The sequence below is a fragment of the Notothenia rossii genome, assembly GCF_949606895.1.
Source record: "Notothenia rossii genome assembly, chromosome: 2".
Taxonomy (NCBI): Eukaryota; Metazoa; Chordata; class Actinopteri; order Perciformes; family Nototheniidae; genus Notothenia; species Notothenia rossii.
The window spans coordinates 15,285,677-15,304,554 of NC_136904.1; positions in this window are offsets into that span (position 1 = coordinate 15,285,677).

Genomic DNA, 18,878 nt, shown 5'->3' on the forward strand with positions numbered 1-18,878 from the left:
ACGCAGACTCTATGCATTACATAATGGAGATCACAGGATGGTAAATAATGCAATGTTTAAATATAGCTTACTGCACATATTTTATATTCTATAATTTATTGCATTCTATTTCGATGTAAATTACTGCTTTATTTTATTTCTATCTTACTACATTTTTATTAAAGTGTTCTTAATATAGTTTGCTATCTGTGTACTTTAAAAAAAAAATGTATTTGTATGCACCACGACACCTAGTCAAATTCCTCGTACGGGTGAACCTAACTGGCAATAAACCCGTTTCTGATTCTGATCTGTTTGTCCTCTAGGTTGGACTGCCACGTTTACAGTAGCGCAGAATGGACAGAGGAAACATGATTGGGCCTCAAGTTCTTTGTAGCCAATATACATTCTCCGACAAACTTGGGATAGGAGGGTGAGTGAACAACTTATCCATTGGTTGGAACCTACATCCCCAATGTTAGACGTACTAAATCCTGCACACTGCTCCTTCAAATTGACAATGTGAACATATGTCGCGATTTCGCAATTTCTGTTATTTTCAGTTGAGAATGTTTCAAAGTAATCTTAAAAAATTCAACGTACTTTTTGTTTCTACTGTTTATAAGTATGATGTTTAAATATGAAATGCTGTATTCATTAGTTGTACTATAATTCTACAAATATTTTTATATTTTAAGTTTTCAGAGTAATTGTTTCCTACAGAACATTTTGTGATGTCATTTTATTGAACCTGTTTGATTGGAAAATGTTAGAAAAAAGCTGTGAAATAACAGTATTCTAGCTGTAGAACTTTAGGTTCTGTATTTATTTTAGTGTTTGATAAATCTAATAAAAAAAAAATGTAAAAAACTGTTTTTCTCATCAGAACTTTATTTAAGGTATTTGAATGTAACATTTTAAGACAATGGATTTTAAAAAGAGAGGAATGTTTCCTCTCAAATCTTTAAGGACAATTTCTGTATACTAATTGCTTTTGCACTTTATTTCAGTTAAAGTATTTTTACTTAAATGTTATGGTTTTTGTTTGGCAGCCGCTGCTGCCAGTCATTTGACCGTTTTTTTTACGGGTTTTTTGCCCGAAGAAGTTTTAGTGCTGTACTTTTATCAAAGGTTATCGACTGTAAAAAGAGCAGATAAATCTGTAAAATTACGGTGTTTTCCTGTAAAATGTTTAAGGACAATTCCCGTAAATTAATGGCTTATTCACTTTATTTCAGTTAAAGTATTTTACTTTAATTTAAGGGTTTTTGTTTGTCAGCCCCTGCTGCCAGTACTTTGATCGTTCTTTTACGAGTTTTTTTTTTACAGTGTTGGTTGGTGATTGGCTAATGTTTACACAATCCAAAAAAATCGTTTTGACATCATAAAGTGGCCAAAATCTGATCAGCTCATTTTCAGACAGGTTTTTATATAAATGGATCAGGACAAAAAGTGAGCGAATCTATTTTCCTGAAACTTTCAGAATCTCTTAACACAGAGGGGACACATGTTTATGTAAAAGACATGAAAAAGTGGATTTTGCACAATAGTTCACCTTTAACACCTGCTCTGTACATTCAGCACAGTCATTGGATGGTAGATGATATGGTCCAGTTGTGACATACTTGATACCATTTCCCTCAAAGATAGTGTTAGAAGTCTGCACTAACATATACAGAGTGGATTACCTGGATGGTGAAGGGGTCGATGGATTTTATAGAGTGCATTCATTGAGCCTAATCTTATGAGATCAATGACAATCAGAAACAAAGGCTCTTAAAATACCATACAATACAATATACTTTATGTCCCCGTAGGGAAATTATTCTTGGGCTCAAATGCTGCACACATGAGTTATTCTTATCATATAGCTGCCTCTATAGTATTACTACACAGCATACAAAAATACAACATGTACTGAAGCACATCACAACTAGGCCTACATATTGCACATTACACAACCTTGAGAAGAAAATGCAACATATTATACAACCCATCTCATCATCTCATCGTATCATTAATCCACAAGTTTCATCCATGGTATTTTAAGCTTCTCCCACAGATCGATGTGATACTGCTGGCTTGGTTAATTTGGCATTCATGACATGTCTGACTGCTGACTCTTAATCTGCATACATTTTCAGCAGCACACATAGCTCGGGGATACTGGGTTGTGTGTGTGTACTTCAAGCTGAGGCGTTTGTATTTTTTTACATTTATGTAATGTGATGTCTAACCACGAGTGGCAGCACTATGCGTAAAAGGCCTACACATGAGCAGTGTTTGAGGTTTGAGCGGGCGAGCGAGGAATGTTCCTGAACAGGTGACTTTAGGAAACCCCTCCCTCCTCATCTTTTCGGTATTTTGAACCCGAATGGCAACGATTTGTTTCTCGTGATAAAACTTTAAAAAGGGCACAGGTTACTTTTTATTTGTATTTCTATAACAAAATATATGAATGCCGATCATTTAAGCTAGCATAAATGTTGGGGTTGTTATATTTAAAGTCCCCCAGTATCAACATGTGTCAGACTAGCTTGGACAGAGGGCTGTGTACAGAGGTAAATTGATCAGTTCATTAAAATTACCATTGGATGTTAGCATAATGCAATTGCTTTGGTTAGTTTTATAGATGATTTTAACACAACTATTTAAATGTTGCCACTTTGTAGTTTTTCAGATAAGATGATTCACTCTAGTATCACATTTGCACTCCTTGCTGTTAGCCTACTTTGCACTTTATTTGTACGTTAACCATTTATTAACATCTTTTTAAATACGTTATTGTTGTACTGTGTTTATTCCCAGTGGGACCATGCAGATCAAAACTGAATTGTTCTTCTTAACACACTTGTCAATTATTTTTGTGAACTGATACTTAGAGGAACTGAGAAAGATGGTATATCAAACCAGGACAGCCCTCATCATTGTTCACACCCAAACTGATCCAGTTGGCCTGCAACACAGAAGACTTCGCTGCTGAATAACATGTCAGCAAGCAGTGGCTCAGTCAGCCGGCGTTTTATCCAGTTTGTACACAATGATGGAGAAACTTAACAAGCAGCAGTGGTCCACTGAAGAGACGAGCTACCTACTGGGAATCTGGTCTTCCGAAGAGGTACAGAGGAAGCTGGAGCACAATCGGCCATTGTTGTTGTTGTAGGTGTCAGCTGTGAGGGGTTTCCGCGCGGTTTGGCTTTATGAAGCAGGCACGCAAACGGTTACGTCATGACGCAAACGATGACGCAATGACGCAGCACCAGTCGGACTCTGGGCGGTGTGAAAAGAGCCGGAGCTAAACCGAAGAACCGGTTCTGAACCTGAAAAGCTCTAGCACGGAGCTTGAATCGGAGTTGCGTTGGTGTGAATGAGGTATTTGTGTTCACTGTGATGAAAAACTCAGGCCTTCAGATTAAATTACACAAACTGTCATTAGGAGTTCGCCACAAATAGGAAACATACACAGGGCTAGGTATAAAGTAATATTGCATTTTGCGTGCATAACTGTTAAATCTTCGTTTGACTTACAATCCCTTTTTTATATTGCTTTCAGAACCTGTACCAGGAATAACCCTCTAAAAATCTATTGTGTGTGAAGGCTAGCTGACATCTTAATTGAACAGTGTCCAGGCATCCCGAGGATATAGTCCACCTAACTACATTTCAATTAAGTTCCTGCTGCACACCCTCGAGCTTGCTGCTGCTGTGCTCTCCACAGGTCATCGCTGGCAAGGTCTGAGCAGTAAATAAATAATTTTAGTTTAGCAATTTTGGTGAAATATAAATGTAAAACCCCCCGCAAGCTCAGGGCTCAGTTCATACTGTAGCTATTCTTCAAAAATTGCTCTCTTAGTAAGTTACATTTTTTTCTAAAGGCACACTTTATCAAATTTGAAAATGTCCAGAAATGTCACCTCCAAACTCAATATAAATTATTATTATTATATTATATTATTATATCTTTGTTTTACAAGGACGATGCTTATAAATAATGTAATCTCAAAGAAAGAAAATATGCTATAGTATAGATAGTAACCCACAGACACTAAAGTAGATGAGGAGACAAGGATTAGTCATCTAAACACTCATCGCGAATCACGCGATTGAACGGTGCCGCGTCAAACGCGAGAGTTCAATCTTTTCAACTCGAGCGTCAAATTCACATGACGCGTTCTCGCGGAAGCCAATCAGAGGTGAGGATCTCAGCCTGCCGTCACTGACGTTCAACCAGAAAACATCAGCCGTTAGCTGTTAGCAGTTAGTGTTGGGGAAATATTTTCCAAGGTCCATAACTTTGACCAAGTTTATCAGTTCAAAGTGTCCTGACTGAGCACACGCACCTGTAACCTTGGCTGCTGTGGTCTCAGTGTTCTGTCTCCCTGTTCCTGGCTGTTGGCGTCAGCTGATAGAGGTGTTATCTTATTATGCAGCATGTTGATTATTCTCTCTGAACTAGCTAAATACATGGGTATGGGGTAGAGTTCTTCAGAATTGACGTGGCAACTCCCCCGTGCAGTCAGACCGTGACTGCTGTGACTTGTGATGTGAATTCTCCGGCCGAAGCTCCAAATAAACCATCAGTGTTTGACATCAAAGCTCCTGCTCTTCCCGTGTCTCTTTCCTGGGTCGGTGACTCCCACTACATTGCTACACAGAAGTTTCCCTTACAGTTAGCACACAGAGATCACAGCTCCTCATATCTGTTCAGAAACTGGACAAAAGTACAAACCACAGACTGTCTCTGTCATGGCGAATACAGTCGCTGGTTTATTTATGTCTGTAGGCCGTTGTTATGAGTGTGGAGTGAGCATAAACAACGTTAGCTTAGCCTGGTCGACCCAATCTCCATTCAGAAAACAAGCATTTTAAAATGTTTTTCGCCTGCCGTCTTGTCTGCAGACTTGTCAAGCATTAATTCATAGTTTTTACTAACCGGTATCAGTATGTTGTTACGTCGGCATCATTTAGAAACATGTATTACAATTTAATCACGGTAAAATATGTTCATTTTGTTGTAGTTGTAGCTCCCGAGCCAGCGCGTCTTGTTTGAATGATGCGAGTAAACACAGCTGGCAGCCGCGGTGAAACTCGAGCGATTAGAGCGAAAATTCGCATCGCGTCCGGTGTGAACGCACAATTAGACTAGAGCGATGCGATAGGAGCGATGCGATAGGAGCGATTGGAGCGGAGCGAATATTCGCATCGCGTCCGGTGTGAACGCAGCATTACTCTTTTCCCTCACTGATGGTATAGATGTAATTTGGTTGTGTGTGTAGACGTTGGAAGCATGGAGAGGCATACACGTGCCTTGATCTCTGCCGAGTCGACGCACAACTGTTGATTGGTGTCAGTGCCAGAAAAACTTTTTAGGAGCAAAGCGCTCATGGTATAGATTTGGCGCATACATCTTAGTTCCTACTCTTTTCCCTCACCCTATCTTAAGGGAGTGGATGTTAGTTTTTCTGCTACGGGCTTAGACTGTTGTGGACACCTTACTTCTTCCTTCTGTCTGTCTGTACCTGTGTACTCTCATGTTCCGAATAACCCAGCTTCCCCCAAATTTCGTTTTGGTGTCTATCTACGCCGGGTTCCTGAGTCGTGGCCGATCCTGTTGCTGCGGCCCTGTGTCCTGGATCCTGAGTCATGTGTCCTGGATCCTGAGTCATGTGTCCTGGATCCTGCATCCTGAGTCCTGGATCCTGTGTCCTGGATCCTCTATCCTGAGTCCTGGACTTCAAGTCGTGGTTGAACCTGTCACTGTGGTCCTGCCTGACTCTCATCATACTACTTCCCTGATGCCTCCCACAGGGTTGTTGACATCCTCGTTGGATTGATCTTCTTATTATAGACACATGCATTTCCAAACATTTGGTCTACCTATGCTGTAAAATGTATTTATCTCTTTGATTTACACACGACATCTATTGCACGTCTGTCCGTTCTGGGAGAGGGATCCCTCCTGTGTTGCTCTCCCTGAGGTTTCTCCCATTCTCCCCTTAAACTGTGGGGTTTTTCTCTGGAAGTGTTTCCTTGTACGATGTGAGGGTCTAAGGACAGAGGGTGTTGTATTGTCATAGTGATATTCTGTACAAACTGTGAAGTCCCCTGAGACAAATGTAACATTTGTGATATTGGGCTATAAATAAACATTGATTGATTGATTGATTGATTGATGAGTTTTTCGCTCCTATTTTTTTAAACTATACATTTCCAGCCAGTGTCTCTGAAAATGTATTTCTCACAAGATCAGATAATAGAAAAATCCTTATTTAGATTCTACGTATTACATTTCTAACTTAATGTACAGTGGGGCAAAAAGTATTTAGTCAGCCACCAATTGTGCAAGTTCTCCCACTTAAAAAGATGAGAGAGGCCTGTCATTTTCATCCTAGGTATACCTCAACTATGAGAGACAAAATGAAAAAAAAAATTCAGAAAATCACTGTCTGATTTTTAAAGAATTTATTTTCAAATTATGGTGGAAAATAAGTATTTGGTCACCTACAAACAAACAAGATTTCTGGCTCTCACAGACCTGTAACTTCTTCTTTAAGAGCCTCCTCTGTCCTCCACTTGTTAACTGTATTAATGGCACCTGTTTGAACTCGTTATCAGTATAAAAGACACCTGTCCACAACCTTAAACAGTCACACTCCAAACTCCACTATGGCCAAGACCAAAGAGCTGTCAAAGGACACCAGAAACACAATTGTAGACCTGCACCAGGCTGGGAAGACTGAATCTGCAATAGGTAAGCAGCTTGGTGTGAAGAAATCAACTGTGGGAGCAATTATTAGAAAATGGAAGACATACAAGACCACTGATAATCTCCCTCGATCTGGGGCTCCACGCAAGATCTCACCCCGTGGGGTCAAAATGATCACAAGAACGGTGAGCAAAAATCCCAGAACCACACGGGGGGACCTAGTCAATGACCTGCAGAGAGCTGGGACCAAAGTAACAAAGGCTACCATCAGTAACACACTACACCGCCAGGGACTCAAATCCTGCAGTGCCAGACGTGTCTCCCTGCTTAAGCCAGTACATGTCCAGGCCCGTCTGAAGTTTGCTAGAGAGCATTTGGATGATCCAGAAGAGGATTGGGAGAATGTCATATGGTCAGATGAAACCAAAATAGAACTTTTTGGTAAAAACTCAACTAGACGTGTTTGGAGAAGAAAGAATGCTGAGTTGCATCCAAAGAACACCATACCCACTGTGAAACATGGGGGTGGAAACATCATGCTTTGGGGCTGTTTATCTGCAAAGGGACCAGGACGACTGATCCGTGTAAAGGAAAGAATGAATGGGGCCATGTATCGTGAGATTTTGAGTGACAACCTCCTTCCATCAGCAAAGGCATTGAAGATGAAACGTGACTGGGTCTTTCAGCATGACAATGATCCCAAACACACCGCCCGGGCAACGAAGGAGTGGCTTCGTAAGAAGCATTTCAAGGTCCTGGAGTGGCCTAGCCAGTCTCCAGATCTCAAACCCATAGAAAATCTTTGGAGGGAGTTGAAAGTCCGTGTTGCCCAGCGAAGGCCCCAAAACATCACTGCTCTAGTCTAGAGGAGATCTGCATGGAGGAATGGGCCAAAATACCAGCAACAGTGTGTGAAAACCTTGTGAAGACTTACAGAAAACGTTTGACCTCTGTCATTGCCAACAAAGGGTATATAACAAAGTATTGAGATGAACTTTTGTTATTGACCAAATACTTATTTTCCACCATAATTTGCAAATAAACTCTTTAAAAATCAGACAATGTGATTTTCTGGATTCTCATTTTGTCTCTCATAGTTGAGGTATACCTAGGATGAAAATTACAGGCCTCTCTCATCTTTTTAAGTGGGAGAACTTGCACAATTGGTGGCTGACTAAATACTTTTTTGCCCCACTGTATGTGTTCCCTTATAAAATGTGTGGATAAGCTGTTGCCCGAACCAGGGCCTTGACCTGATTGTGTGTGTGTGTGTGTGTGTGTGTGTGTGTGTGTGTGTGTGTGTGTGTGTGTGTGTGTGTGTGTGTGTGTGTGTGTGTGTGTGTGTGTGCAAATAGTGCATTCAATCTGTAGTTCAGCATTTTCCCACCAGGGTTCAGCCTAAAGCCATGCAAACAAATGTTCTCTCCTGGCCAGAGAAGCATATCCTTATCTAAATGGTAAATTATCCGAGTACGAACACTGCTAATTTGATTTTCTTCGAGAGAGAGAGAGAGAGAGAGAGAGAGAGAGAGAGAGAGAGAGAGAGAAAAAGAGAAAAAGAGAAAGCGTGTGCTGTGTATTCACTGGGGGAATTGCATGAATTGTAACACCGGGGGGGAGAATAACAGCAACATTAGTCAGTTCTGTATAATATAGTTTAATACATTAGCCTTATGCAATCTTTTTGATGTTAAAGTTTTGATAGCATCCTGTCATACCGTTGTTCATGCATCTGTGTGCATTGGTTAAGTTTTCTTGTGGTTCTGTATCAGAAGCAATGGGCCTGATGCAGGAAGCAATATAAAAAACGAATTACCACTTTTTATTTAGCCTAGATCCACAATTTGTTCTTATTTGTCCGGCCTATGGTTTTGGTTGAGTTGTCAAGAGAAAGAAAAAACTGTTTTCACGGACTGTAATTTTTGTAAGTGGAACATACAATCCATTAATGTCATATAACAACATTTAGATTATGATTATGTTTTAGAGTAATTATTATGTTTGGATCATTACATTTTTGGGCAATAAAGTCTATTGTTCCACCGAGCCCAGGTAAGACTATTAAAAGCCTTAAAGGATGATTTTGCGTTGGTTTAGCTTCTGATTGGCTAACAAAACTGTTTTTACTCTACTGTACATGCCTTATATTTTCCTGTAATGCAAGTACTGCTCTGGAAATCACATATTGACTTTTTGTTTGTGTTTATTTATCTCACTGTCATTACTGCTTAATAGTTTTTTTTGCAGCCTTTTTTATGTGGTGTTTGCACACAGCACAACACCAGCCCTTTAGCGTTTATCCGGCATAACCCAGAAGCTAAGACCTGGCATTGCCAATATCTCTGAATGCACAAAGTCTGCTTTTCTCATAAAAAAAGGGATTTGTTTCATGTTGTAACTTCGCTGTGTCTCTTTATATGTTACTGATCTTGTTTTCATTTGTAGACATCATTATTATCATAACAAATGTGTTCAATGTCTGTTGTCAAGGGAAATAATACCTACGTTTTCCAAGATTTAATTTGAAAGATCCCATGACGTGCTTTTCCGGTTATTACCCGTCCCCTAGTTTGTTATGTAGCTTTTTCTGCATGTAAACGGTCTGCAAAGTCACAAACTAGGTAGATATGGTGCAAAATGCGAGAGCGTGTAAAACCTGATGTGAGCACATAAATCTAAGTTTGTTTGCATACATTTACACTTGTATAAAATATCCACGTAACTGTGAACCAAATTGACCCTTGTATAAAATATCCACGTAACTGTGAACCAAATTTGAAGTCACAGAAGAAAAAAAACTGCAACTTGGTTATTACAACCTCTCAAATCAGGCATTACAACTTGACGAATCTGCTCTGTGGCAGTATAAGTCGACGAATCTGCGGTCTTGACTTTTGCTACACTTCTTGCGATAAATGTGTCGCAAAATTAATTTTCACCTGTAGATGTGGGGGGAGGGAAGGGGGTTGGAGCGAAGGGGCGGAGTTATCAGAACGACGAGGCTCGACTGCAGGGCTAAGGGCTGACACACCAAAGAACACGTCCCGACGGAACACGACTGTTGTGTCGCCTCACGTCTCCTGCTTCTTGGCCAACAGTCGCACTGGAACACACCGCAAAGACTTTAGCCGACGGCCAAGTAACACGTACAAACTGCGCATGCGTGAGTGGCAATAACTCTCCTTACCAGCAGGCGGCGGTAGTGTGTATTCATCATTCAAAAGAGGCAACAACCGGAAGACAGAGAAGGAGAACAGACTCCGTGATATAAACAAACAACAAATAGCGTGTGCGTTCCATTTTCACTCGTCCATCGAAAACATGTCATGTGCGGTACTGGAGCTATCAGCTATTGGAGTGTTGCTTGCGGAAGACATTCTTCGTGCCTTCTTAAAGCGTTTGTTTACGTCCCTCACTTCCGTTTTGCTTCTCATGCACTGATTCGCTAGCTGAACAGCCAATCAGAGTGATGTCTTTGTCCGACTGCATGTGGCCGATGCAAGGCCGATTCAACATGTTGAATCGACCGTGCGTCGGCCATGAAAGGCCATATAAGGCGTGTCACGGCCGTGCGTCGGCCATGAAAGGCCAAATAAGGCGTGTCACGGCCGACGGTGCGGGACACACCAAATTGAGTTTGGGCGACAGGGCACGCTTCGTCGTCCGACTAACGAAAACGGACGATTTCGGCCTGGTGTTTCAGGGCCTTAACGGTTTGTGTCGCTACCAGTCCGCTGACATGGCGCGTCAATCAACAGTCAATTTTGCCCATTACTTGCCCAGTATTACTTTGAATATTATTATTGTGATGGAGGATTAAATCCGCTTTGAAGACCACCGGTTTATATTGTGCAGTTTAGTGGCAAAATAACGTCAGTTAGCCAGCTAACGCTAGCTTTGTTGAGTTTATGCTAGCTAAACAAGTAGTAGTTGTAGTCTACAGCAGTAATTCATATATTACTGCTTTGGTAGTAACGGTTAATAACCGTTTTTGAAAATAAGACCAATTGAACTGTACTGAAACAATGACAAGTTTTATAATTGTCTTGGGCTCCTGCTGTGTTTTTAAAGCTTTTGTAAATTATCCATGCTATTTTCTATTTAGCTAACGTCGAAGTAGTGTATGTGAAATCAACCTCACAATAAGATGTGTGTATATTACAATTATTAATGTCATATTTCAAGATGATTACTTAGATATTACTATATGGTTGGTTGAGCTGGAGTTCATTGTTGAGCTTACACGTTAACGTCAGTCATATCTGAGGAACAAACCCAAACCTTGTTGTGTTTATTAATTGTATTAACAAATTGATATAAAATAAACAGTAAGCATTGGTTACACAACTTCCAAAGTTACAGTAAAATAAAAAGGACCCTGACTTGGACAATACACAATCCAACATGTTCAACAGAAGAGAATAAGTTATATTGTTTGTACACATGGTTCTTTACGTATACATCTGTTTGTTTAAAGTGTCCAGGTGATGCAGACAGGCTGGACCAGAGAGTGAGAGACAGAACTCGACTCCTCCCAGCAGTGAACTTCAGCACAGGTACAAATACTATTTTTTCATACTGTACAAAGAATCAAGAAAGATATTGGTTTAAATAAATGAAGTATTGACTTTAATACACTGATATACATTCCATTAAACAATACTAAATACTAGATCACCTACACATCAGTGAAGTTGAGGGTTTTTTCCATGCAAAAGGTTACATTTAGATGTTAACAAGCAATATGATTTTGTCAGCTTTCTAATTTAATGTATTGAAGGCAAAGCTATTTAACACATAGTGAGAACTGCTACTATTTATCTCTCAATATTGTAGAATGTACTAACATAGCGAGACATTCCGACACCAGACAAATTGTGCGGGTAGATCAGTAAACCTGGTGTGTTCACCCTTGCTTCGCGTCGGGATCTTCGGGGCAGTTGAATGTTATGCAATATGCACCCTCTATTCAAAAAAGAGAACGGAGCGAAAAATACTAACAACAAATTGTGTCAGGTGCGCGTGACCTGCTCCGCTGCGCGTGCATCATTTCCAACGTGCTTCCACTCCACAGCAGTGATACACATCTGTGGATAATCATTTATACGAAAATGGTTAAAGCAACCATCAATAAACGCCAGCAACACTGCATCTACTGCAGACAGTAGCAACAGGTCAGATGGGGACATCACGTTACCCTCCGTTGTGGACACTAGCTTACTCCCGCCTGACTCGCCGCCCTCAACCCCGGAGCAGCAGTCTTCTTCGCCCGAAACTACGCAGCCCCTCTGCGGCCCGCATGTGCCAGGATACCACGGCAAAACAGAGCCTGCCCAGGTATATCTAAACAAATACCCGCCTGTACAGTGGGGTTAGGCGGTCATTTTGCAGCTCGTGGTATACAAATAGACAAGGGCCAGAATATTCATGTGAAAATAGTGCCATATTCTGCCATGTCTGTAGAAATGTTGGGTCAAAAATAATGCATACAATAGCACAGATGCCTTCACCACGAATGGCTACAAAACGATCTCATATCCCAAGCTTATCAACGAGCTGATGCAGCTGAAATGTTCTCCAGGTCACAAAGTCAACCTCACATGATGATGTGATACAAGTTTTCAAGCACAGTAAATATTCTCTTCCCAGAGTATATGATGGGACCAAGGTGATGATTTAGTACATGGTTTTAATACTTTTGCTTTTCAATGTTTGCCATTTCAAACCATGAGCTGGTTCAAATAATATTTGCCTTGATTTACAATATGTTCTCATTTGTTTTATCAGTACAGTTTTGAAGCTTTTGTGCTTTTCTTTGCCATAGTCTACTTTGGACTATATGAAATGTTTCATGATTCCACTTTTAACTCACTTGAAATGTTCTCACTTGCTTGGTTTCAAAATATAACAAAGGCCATAATCTGTTCATTGGGGACCATCAATGCTATTTTTCATTGCTGTTGCCAGCCACTATTGCTCATGTAAACCTACTACAACTGCGCCCCCTGTAATCTCAGAGGCACCCTGAGTCATTTTGTTTTGGAACCGGGCCTGTACACGGCCATATACTAAACAAACTACAGAGCCCATTCCGTGGACGGGGCTACAGAGCTGCTAGAAAGACAGTGGAACCCGGTGCATTTCTCCGTCTGGTTGTGGAGCACTTTTGCTAAATGTTTAGACAAATTGCTCGTGTTACCGCCCTTACATGATAAACTGTTATTGTACTTTTGGTAACGAGCATTGTCCACATCGAGACGGCTAAAGTTTAACCACACCTCGGAGCGCGTTCTCTCTGCCATCTCCTCCGTGTGTGTTGCATGCATGTAGCAGCTGCGTGTGTGTGTAAACTGCCCCGCCCCCTCGCAAGCAGGCGGGGGAGAGATCTCTCGTCTGAATTGGGAAGATCGAAAATACATTATAGACGCATTTTGTAGTCATATTGCATATTAGAAACGGAGTTGGCGACACTAAGACTGCGATATAATGTTTATGTAGCAATAATACATATGACATATGTTTTAAATGTCTCCTGTACCGATAAAAAAGAGCGATAACGTTGGAGCTTAACGGGTTGTAGAACACATGTGATGACGTCACCAACGAATCGACGACTGAATTAGTTGCCAACTAATTTGGTAATCGATTTTAATCGATTAAGTCGATTAGTTGTTGCACCCCTAAACTCAACAAAGCTAGCGTTAGCTGGCTAACTGACGTTATTTTGCCCCTAAACTGCACGATATAAAACGGTGGTCTTCAAAGCGGATTTAATCCTCCATCACAATAATAATATTCAAAGTAATACTGGGCAAGTAATGGGCAAAACTTACCATTGATTGACGCGCCATGTCAGCGGACTGGTAGCGACACGAACCGTTAGCCCCGCAGTCGAGCCTCGTCGTTCTGATAGCTCCGCCCCTTCGCTCCAACCCCCCTCCCTCCCCACATCTACAAGTGAAAATTACTTTTGCACACATTTATCGCAAGACGTGTAGCAAAAGTCAAGACCGCAGATTCGTCGATTTATACTGCCACAAAGCAGATTCGTCAAGTTCTAATGACTGATTTGAGAGGTTGTAATAACCAAGTTGCAGTTGTAATATGGAACGGCGTCGGCCACAGGCAGTCGGAAAAAGAAATCACTCTGATTGGCTGTTCAGCTAGCGAATCAGTGCATGAGAAACGAAACGGTTGAGTGAGAATGTCTTCCACAAGCAACACTCCAATGGCTGATAGCTCCAGTACCTGCTTAACGGAACTTTGACGCTGGTATCAGTTTACCACCAATCACGGGAGTATTGTGTATAGAAAGTATTGAGTTATATTTCTCGCGCTACCTAACATCCTTGAAGGCAACATGACAGAGGGAGGCCTGCCACTCAGGATGCCAAACTACTCTTTGCTAAGCCCCGCCCCCCCACGCAACATCAGGGCCAAAAGTCTGAAAGCGAAAAAAAAAGATCTGAAAGCTAAAAAAAACCGTCTGAAAGTGAAAAACGATCTGAAGGTGAAAAGGAATGTGAAACCTGAAAAAACAAGATTTGAAACTGAAAAAATTATTGTTTTGAATCTGAAAACGAAAAATCTGCAACTGAAAAAAACAAGGATTCAAATATCAAAATATGTTTAAAAGTGAAATCTGAAAATAAATATTTTATTGAAAAAAATTGCTGAACTGAATCAAAAATAATATTCAACCTGAAAAATGATTTAAAATACTTCTTTTTATTTTTGAATACATCATAGGAGTATTTTTGAAAGTTCAGGATAAAAACTTGAACTTTCAAATAAATTGCATTTTTTTGAATGATCAAAACTTATGACCCTGAAATAGCTCCATATTACTGGTGTCATTTTCTGGTTGCTAACAAACGCCATTGTAACATAAACACTGATGTTCCGCTGTAACGATGGTTGACTCATCAGAACAGAGTGGGCGAGCTGACCAATCAGAGCACACTGGGCTCATAGGAGCTCCAACAAGGCGTGTAGGACAGAGAGTGAATACACATACTATACAGAGATGCTGTATGAGAAAACCAATGTGATTTTGGAACATTGAACAATTTAAATCTATTCTAGTAGACCTCAACAATGGAATTATGATCAGTAGAAATGGTCATGTCATGGGACCTTTAAGACAAAAGTTATCGCTTCTCTACTTTTTCCAGACAAATAGCTTTGTGCTCCATGTAGTATATATCTATCTCCTTATGAGAAATCCCAAGTATTTACAGCATGTGTAAAAAGACTTGTTTTTGATCATGTCTTTTCTCAGGTTTAGCTTAGATAGTAAAAGCCTAATTTGGCTGCTGGGTCCATTATCTCTAATAAAGGCTACTTAAAGTAATTATAGTACAGCCTTCTTGAATAGACATCAGCACATACAGTAGATAAAGTAATTACCACTATGGGTTTGCAAGGACAGGTCAAGGAAAACACTTAGTGTCAGGCTGGCTCTGACAATACAAGTGATGTTTCTATACTCCTGATGCACTTCCTCATTTCTCTCTTAAGCGAATTCAGACTGAAGTGTTGCTTGGAAGTACAGGGAATTGGACAAGATGTTGGCAAATGAAGCATAGTCACAGGTTTCTGGTAGAGTACTTGATAAGACACTTGATAAATTAACTCCACATTAAATTATCTAATGACAAGATGACAATGATAAAAGGTAACATTTTCCTCTTATGTCTATATTATTTCATAAGGAAGAAAATGACACATTGTTTTCCACTGACTGAGCTCTTCCCCAGTGATGCAGTTTTAATATATCAGTGGGTGGTGGATTGAAATTCAGACTTCAAACCAGACTGACTGAGTCTCATTAACTGAGGCGCCTCTGAACTACGCACTGGAATACAACATTAAGATTACCTTATCGCCCGTCGTGCCTCTGCAAACAGATGCTTTAGTTCAAATGAATCCTACGCTCACAGTAAATAAAGCGTTGCAAATGTTTCTGTGTCAGAGTAGTGAGGCTGTAAATAGAAAAACCTTTAGTATTTTCATAAGAGCAGTTCTGTGTGGTTCAGCATTCTGTTTCATGTGATTGTATTGATTGTTTCTCTGCCTACTTTGGTCAGTGCACTTTAACAAATTCTAGTCCACATAAGTTGTCTACCTCCTCCTAAAACTCATCAGACTGCTGCTATGACCTGGTTACTGTGAGTGTAAAACTTCTCAGTTCTAGCATTCCTGCACAATAGTGAGATAACTGCGTGCCCTTTTCAATCTTCCCCCTCATTTACGGCTCTCTTTCCTCTAACATTTGTTGTACTGGCTGTTTGAAGACACTAGGGGCTGTCAAAGACAAACCATGCAGATGTAACATCACCTCAATCACCACCTTACTGCTGAAGAAAGGCAATGAACTGAAGACTCTGTATCGTACACAGTCAAAGCTACATGCTCTGATCAAGCAGCTGCATCATCTGCATTCATAAAACCTACCTAATTTAGGACTTTTTAAAATGTATTGGATCAAAAATGTGTCCTTTATTTGGGCACAATAGCCTTTCATCTCTAGTAATAAATCATCTTTTGATGAAGAGTCTCTTTTACTAGTTTAACCAATTTTCACCAGCCTGCTTGTTTTTTTATTTCTGTCTATACAAACAGGCATTTAAAGACATGTGGTTACAAAAGGTTGCTTTCTCCTAGTGAAATTATTAACTCAATAAACATTGGCTTCACTATTATTAGAGGACAGGGCAATACAAAGCAGATTTTCTTGTGCCCACACTTTTTTACAGATGATTGAATTAATAAGGATTGTTATTTTATACTAAGTTCAACTAATTGATTATTACTGGGTCTGGTTGCCCAAAATAGTATTCACAATATTTCATTATAATAATTATCGGACTTTGACATTAGTACTGCAACTGACCTGCCCCATTTACTTCCTCTATATTGTGGTGGTGGCAGAAGTCTCATAAGGAAGGAAATATAGAAACCAAAGTTAATCCATATGCTTGACTAGATACCACCATAGTAAAAGATACGTTTTTCTTTTTAATTTACTTTAGTTTTTTTTGGTTATTTGGCCACTCTTGCTCGCAGTTGTACATTTTAGTGTGAATGATTGCTGTCTTTAAAAGTGTCTCTCCGCCCTACGATGTCTAGTGACCTTTCCAGCGTGTTGATTAGCCTGATTCATTTGTTAAACTTATTCTGTTGCACTCACGTTTGCCTGCTGTTGCGCTCCATGAGCATGCTAATACCCACTTAGGCCAGAGTCAGAGGTTAAAATTAATACATGTAGATAGTGCAATGCAGTTTTGCATCATGGTTAGGGAGGAATGACTTATCCCTTTTGTGTTTGAGAAAAGATGGCATGGTTTTTATCTACCTTTATCATAAAGGGATACAGCCATGACAGGCTGACAGTGGAGCTGACTAAAACGACTTCAAATCTCAACGAGTTTTGTGCGTCAAGCAAGTGGATTTTCTTTCCTTTTGGGAATCCCAAATGTAGAAATAATATACATAAACTTCTGCATACGAGTATAAGAGAGACAGCTGCACAAATGTCTCCGAGCAAGCACGCTCATATTTACCTGTATCCCAAAGAAACCCAAGCAAAGGCTTTTAGTCAGCAGTGATTTTTGGCTTTTGCAAGAATACAGAGAAATGTTTTATGTTTATTTTTATACTGTAACAGTCTCCGTGAACTACAATTCACACTTTGATTTCTCTGCTACTCTATTATGTGGATCCTCTACTCAAACTAATTCAGTGAGTCATTACTTAAGACAGACAATAAGCCGTAATATACTCACTTTAATGTGTAAGATTCATTTTTGTTTTTATTTGGAGTTGTGGTGGTAAAGTTAACAGGCTTGACAAGCTGTTTAAGTGGCTGTGACAACCAAAGCATGTGTCCAATCAAAGACGAATGTCAAATTGATAGCTCATCATAACTTAAGCGAAGTACTGAGAGGAAGCTGATTAGCTGTTAATTATGCACAAGGTACACAAGGTACACACACACACACACACACACACACACACACACACACACACACACACACACACACACACACACACACACACACACACACACACACACACACACACACACACACACACAGACACACACACACACACACACACACACACACACACACACACACACACACACACACACACACACACACACACACACACACACACACACACACACACACACAAAGCTCTCTGTGCTGCTACCACGTTGCAGGCAACAATTACCTAAACCAGTATTGCTTCAGTCTAACCTTGTTCTTTTCAAAGAGCTGATGAGGCAAAGCCTCTAAATGTATTCTTCCTGAATGCAAACTCTATAAAACCATTTAAGCTCATTCTTCCATGCTAACTGCCCCAAGTGTCTGATTTGGCTCAATAGAGGGTGGGACAGCTGTAGTGTAAAGGCTCAGAAGTATTGTAAAACTCCTGCTGGTGAATCGTGTAATGGTACTTTAAATCCGATCCCTGTCTCTTCCCCCTCATATACTTCTTATTTTTACGACTCATCACAGCTATGGGATTTTAACTACAGTATTTGGCCAAACTGCAAGCTAAAATAAATGTATATGTAAATCCTTTTCATGGCCATACTGTAGTTAGTGTCTCTATGTATACATATGTAAGAACATAGAGCAGTGAGGTTACATTTGGATTACATTTAGAACTAGGTTGGAGGCTAGTATTTTGTGGTAAACAGCCGGCTGGGTTTCTCCTTTCTAGCTTGGCCATTAAATAGCAGCTCTCCCTCGGTTGAAGTGAAAGCATCTTTGGCTTTATGGGATATGCAGAGCTTTGGCTAAAGCTGAAGCAGAAAAGCAGGCAAAGCTTAGCTCTCTTATTTGGATTAATATCCCCAACACCTGTCTTTGGGGAAATTAATGGGTGTTACTGTAAGCAGCTTTCTTTCTTCCTCAAACCTTTTTTTTGCTGATTTCTTACTTTCTTGACCCCTTCTGCCAGCTCCTTTTCCCTCTCTCTGTTGTCCCTCCCATACTTACCCTCTGTAGATTAATTGCTCAGTGATACCGTATGTTAAGGACTGCTGTGAGTTTCCCTACCCAGCTGTTTGAAAGCAGATTAGTCAGCAGAATTCGTCTGCTTGGTCCTCACTTGCCACTTCTTTATGCACTCCCTCCTTTCTTCTCCCATTCTCCTTCAAGGCTCCTCCTCCTGTCCTCTA